Raw genomic sequence first — 5,820 nt, forward strand, 5'->3', positions numbered from 1 at the left:
AAATTGACACTCTTGTTTATGGCATCAGTAATCACCCTAGGCTCTTGTCATGAGTTGCCAAGGCTATGAAGCCTTTTGAGTTCACCAATTCCTTTACATAGCCAGGTGTCCTGTAATTAGGTACTTATACATTTATTATAGTCGCATTTTCCTGTTGAATTTATTCCTTAATCATTAGATAGTACACTTCTTTGTCATTTTTAACTTTTTATGTTAAAGTCTATTTTGTCTGATATTAGAATAGCTCTACCAACTCTTTTGGTTTCTGTTAGCATGAAATATCTTTCTCCATATTTTCACTTTCAGACTGTATGAATCATCTTGGTGAGATATGTTTCTTCTAGGCAGTAAACTGGTTTTGTTTTTAATCCATTAAGTCAGTCTGTATCTTTCAACTGGAGAGTTGAGGCTATCTTCAATCAAGGTTACTATTGACAGATAATGACTTGGCACTGCCATTTTCCCATAAATATTTATATTGTTTACTTTGGATTTCCTTTGTACTTTCATGGAGATATTTTCTGCCTTCACTTTCTTTCACAGTAATGACCATGTTGTTGTGTTTCTGTGTGTAGGACATACTTGATCATCTTTTATTAAGGCTGGGCAAGTTGTGAGAAATTCTTTCAATTTCTGTTTGTTATGGAAGGTCTTTATGTAATCTTCATTCATAAATAAGAGCTTTGAAGGGTACAATAGTCTTGGTTGACTTTTTTTTTTCTCTTAAGACTTGGCATATATCTTGCCATTCTTTCTTAGGCTTTGGGGTTTCTGATGAAAAGTCAGCTATGAATCTAAGCTGAAGGTAATCTGGAGTTTCCATCATGTACAATTTAGAATATTTATGTTTTACTATGGAGAGTTTCACTACAATGTGTCATGAAGATCTTTTCTTCTGTTGTCTATTAGAAGCTTTATGTGCTTCACATTCTTGAATGCTACTTTCTTTCTCCAAATTAGGGAAGTTTTCTGTAATTATTTCTCTAAAAATGCCTTCTAAATCCATTCTCTTTCCACTGCTTCAGGAATACTTAACAGCTGTATATTGGGTCATTTCATAGAATCTCATAAAACTTCATACTGTTTTTTTAATTTTTCTAATTTATTTTCTTCTCTATTTTTCATCTTACTATAAAAATCCATTGAGTTGTCATCTAACATGTGTGTTATTTCTTCTGCCTCACTGAATCTGTTGTTAAGGCTTCCTACCATGTTTTTAATTTGAACTATTGATTCTTTATTTCTAATATGTCATTTTGATTTCTCTTATAATATCAATGTCATCAGAAAATATTCATGTCCTATATGGATTTATTTAATTCATGGATTTGCTTCTGATTACTTCTAAGTAATCCTACAATCAATGTTTTGAATTCCATTTCAGGCATTTCTTCAATCTCTTCATCTTCATATTCTGGTATTGAAGTGTTGTGTTCTTTTGTGGGCAAGATGTTGTCTTCCCTATTCTTGTTTCCTGAATTGTTACATTTTTTAGGCAATTTTGGAGATACTTGATATTTATTAGTTATTTGTCCCTGTTATGGATTTTATCTTGGAATATGTCTCTGTGGCTTAGTGGAGTATCTGCTCTTTTGGTGAATATCCAGAGATAGCTGTGTTTAGTGCTCCAAGTTGAAGGAAGTGTCCACATTGACACCCAATTTGTCTGTGTTAATTATCTTTTTTTTATCAGAGTGGAGGTTTGATCAGCTCTATTAGTGTAGTTCATGCTCACCTCCTCTCCTACAAAGAGACCTATGCTTAGGTGCTAGCCACAGTTGCTACACTATTCATCTATGCTGTTATAAGAACAGTACAAAGGATCTGTACAGTCCTTGGTGTGATCATGGATCCTGCAGCAGTGACCCTCCCTAGGGAATCAGGGAGCCAAGAGCATGTGGAGCCATCTGCAATGACTGCCCAAAGACCAAGCCACACTCTGTGTCCTCAATGCAGCCACAATGTTTTCACAGCCCGAGCAAACAGTTATGAACACCAGCACCCTGTCAATTCTCCCAGAAGACTTAAGTGATTCCTCTTTTCTGGTTGCTGGGCACACAGACACAAGCTGGTACAGCCATTACATATTCCCAAATTGGTGCCTGCTCTTTCTCAGCTAGTTACAGGATGCCAGTGCCTAGTGACAGAGCAAGAGAAATGTGGTCATTTTTCCCCTCCAGGTTGGAAGGTACACTGTACCCCACAGGGCTCCAACCCAGATCAGACCAGGCTCTTCCCACAGCTTTATTGCCAATGGCTTGGGCTGCTGCAGTCTGGTCTTGCCTCACTCTCCAAACTGGTGCTGAGGCTCTTGGCTGCTGGATTCATAATTCATGTGCATCCACACACTCCACAGAGGTCCACAGTGTACCTCTAATTTGGTTCAAAGTCTCTTTACTATTTTTCAACTGTCTTCCCCTAGACTAGAGCAGTAATCTCACTCCCTATTCCACCATCTTGGAATCCTCTTAATAAATATTTTTAATGGGGCCAGTGCTGTGGAATAGCAGATTAACCTGCCACCTGCAGTGCCGGCATCCCCTATGGGCACTGGTTTGTGAACTGGCTGCTCCACTCCAGATCCAGCTCTTTGCTATAGCATGGGGAAGCAGTGGAAGATGGCCCAAGTCCTTGGGCCCCTGCACCCACGTGGGATATCTATAAGAAGCTCATGGATCCTGTCTTTGGATCAGCCCAGCTCCAGCCATTCTAGCCAGTCTCTCTCTCTCTCTCTCTCTCTCTCTCTGTCCCTCTCCTTCTCTTTCTGTGTAACTCTTTAAAATATATAAATAAATCTTTAAAAAATTCATACCATAGCTCTGCATAGAATTATTACAAACTCATTAACATAACAAGAAGATGTTTAAAGGACTAAACAAGCTGAAGTAAGCATTCATAATGGAAAAGAAAAATTAAGAATGTAGACCTGATATTTTTGAAAAAAACAATGAATGTGAAGTAACGCTGTAAGATGTATCATTGAAATTAATAGAAAATACACAAATAAATAAAATTCTCCCAAGTGTGTACTAGAATTTGGTGTGAATATTGGTGGGATTTCAGATTGATGACGATAGATTACAATAAATCTTACAGGAAATGAGCTTGTCACTGGGGGAGGGAGGAGTGTTAATGCACACATCCAGGCAAGGTAACCAAACATAGAAGAACTTGAATAAATCACTAAATATTATATTTCAGTAAGACAAATCCATTTAAAATGTGGCAGTAAGCCCAAGAAACTCAAATAAATACACAGAAGTAAGCATATTAACACAAAATGCATTATAAGAAATGTTTTAAAAATTTCTGAGGTATGGGGGCTGGCATTGTGGCATAGTGAGATAAACTTCCTCCTAGGATGCCAGCATCCCATATGGGTGCCACTTTGTGTCCCAGTTTTTTATCTTGCAATCCAGCTCTCTGCTATGCCCAGAAAAGTAGTAGATGACCCAAGTTCATGGGCCTCTGTACCCACATGGAAGACCCAGGAGAAGCTCCTGGACCCAGCCTTCATATCATCCCAGCTCTAGCCTATGTGGCCATTTGGGACTGAACCAAAAGAGGGAAGACCTTCCTCTCTGTCTCTCCCTCTCTCTGTCTGTAACTGTATCTTTCAAATATATAAATAAAACTTTAAAAAATTATAAGATATGAATCATAGGGTTTTTACTTTAGGTAATGTGTTTTTACTTTAGGTAATTACTCCATTGCATAATGAACTTCTACAAATCAATAGAACAAAACCTAATAACTAAACAAAAATGGACAAAATATGTATGGATTTTTTTTTAAAAAAGGACAAGTGAGTTTAGATATATGAATAGAAATGCAACCTCATTGGCATAAATTAACAAAAACAACCCTGAAATCATCATTTTTACCTATCAGATTGGCAAGATTCCTAAAAGTATGAGAAGGCTATATTGGCCAGGCTTACTGGAAAAACAAACCATCACATATATTACCAGAGAATTGGACCCAGATCCAATGATCATGACATCTACAAAAGGCAATAAGATGGGGCCAGTGCTGTGGCATAATAGGCTAAACCTCCACTTGAGGCATCAGCATCCCATATGGGCACTAATTCATGACCCAGATGCTCTTCATCTGATCCACCTGTCTGCTTATGGCCTGGGAAAGCAGTGGAAGATGGTGGAAGTGCTTGAGCCCCTTTACACATGTGGGAGACTCAGAAGATGCTCCAGGTTCCTGGCTTCAGTTCAGCCCTGCTCTGGTTGTTGCTTCATTTGGGGAGTGAAGCAGCAGATGGAGCATGTCCCTTTGTGTCTCACCTTCCCTTCTGTAACTATGCTACTCAAATAAATAAATACATCTTTTTTAAAAATATGACAATATTTATCAAAATTATGAGTTCTTATAGTCTTTAATTGTGTAATTCTAGTTGTAGTAGTTTAATCTAGAGGTTTACCTTCACCTATGTGAATGAACATATTTCACTGATATCTATTACAGCATGTATTGTTACAAAAACAAAATTTGGAATAAGGAACCAGTTAAAAAACACTGAGGAACATCTGTATTATAAACCATGGGTCCCAAAATAATGGGGAAGTGATTTAGGTAATGATATGATTGTCTCAGAGAGGGGGCACCATTCATGAGGAAGACACAATATAGCAATCAATTAATCTATAATCTATAAATTTAATGTAGTTCTTCTATTTATTTATTTATTTATTTATTTATTTATTTTGACAGGCAGAGTGGATAGTGAGAGAGAGAGACAGAGTGAAAGGTCTTCCTTTGCCGTTGGTTCACCCTCCAATGGCTGTCATGGCTGGCGCGCAGTGGCCAGCGGACCGCACTGATCCAAAGCCAGGAGCCAGGTGCTTCTCCTGGTCTCCCATGGGGTGCAGGGCCCAAGCACTTGGGCCATCCTCCACTGCACTCCCTGGCCACAGCAGAGAGCTGGCCTGGAAGAGGGACAACCAGGACAGAATCCGGCTCCCTGACCAGGACTAGAACCCTGTGTGCCGGCGCTGCAAGGTGGAGGATTAGCCTATTGAGCCGCGGCGCCAGCCTAATGTAAATCTTAATCTCACAAAGATTTTCTGAAGATCTTGACAAGCCGAATAAATGTGCAAAACTCCAGGATGAAAAGAATAAGGAGAGAGATGCACAGCCCTACAAACCCTGTTCTGGTATCACTCAAAAACTCGAGCCCTGTGGTATACTTCAGGGGATAAGAACTCTTTCTTAAGACAAAATAGGATATTGATAAATATTGGAATCCCCTGGCACGATTGTAAGTCCACCATTTAGGGCAAGTCTGATTGAGCATGTCCCAAATTGTACATCTCCTCCCTCTCTTATTCCTACTGTTATATTTAACAGGGATCACTTTTCAGTTAAAATTTAAACACCTAAGAATAATTGTGTGTTAATTACAGAGTTCAACCAATAGTACTAGAACAAAACAAATAAACACTTAATAGTCTGTGATTTTGGAACAAGCCAAGCTCATGGAGAGGCTTGAAGGTGCTGGGGATCGAACCCAGGGCCTCATGCATGCTAAGCCTGTGCTCTACTACTGAGCTACACCCCCAACAATATAATCCAGTGTCCCAACTGGGACTAGAACCCAGTGTGCCAGCACCACAAGGAGAAGGATTAGCCTATTGGGCCATAGCCCAGGTACAAAGAGGGACTTGGTACATTATAAAGAAGTTATTAATATTTCAGTGAGGATAGTGCCAAATTATATTTTGCTTGAATCTAAGTTTACAGATTTAATTTCAAGCTTACAAGAAAGATGAGATTAAATAAGTTAAATGAAACCATTAGGAAATACTC

At 38.8% G+C, this 5,820-nt stretch overlaps 1 non-coding gene across 1 annotated transcript; it reads right to left on the reverse strand.

The window, feature by feature from the left end:
• Positions 1-5,500: 5,500 nt before the first annotated feature.
• TRNAA-AGC (transfer RNA alanine (anticodon AGC)) lies at positions 5,501-5,572 on the reverse strand. The gene has a single exon. It is a non-coding gene; the product is annotated as a tRNA-Ala (tRNA).
• Positions 5,573-5,820: the final 248 nt, after the last annotated feature.

This window comes from Lepus europaeus, chromosome Y, assembly GCF_033115175.1.
Source record: "Lepus europaeus isolate LE1 chromosome Y, mLepTim1.pri, whole genome shotgun sequence".
Lineage (NCBI taxonomy): Eukaryota > Metazoa > Chordata > Mammalia > Lagomorpha > Leporidae > Lepus > Lepus europaeus.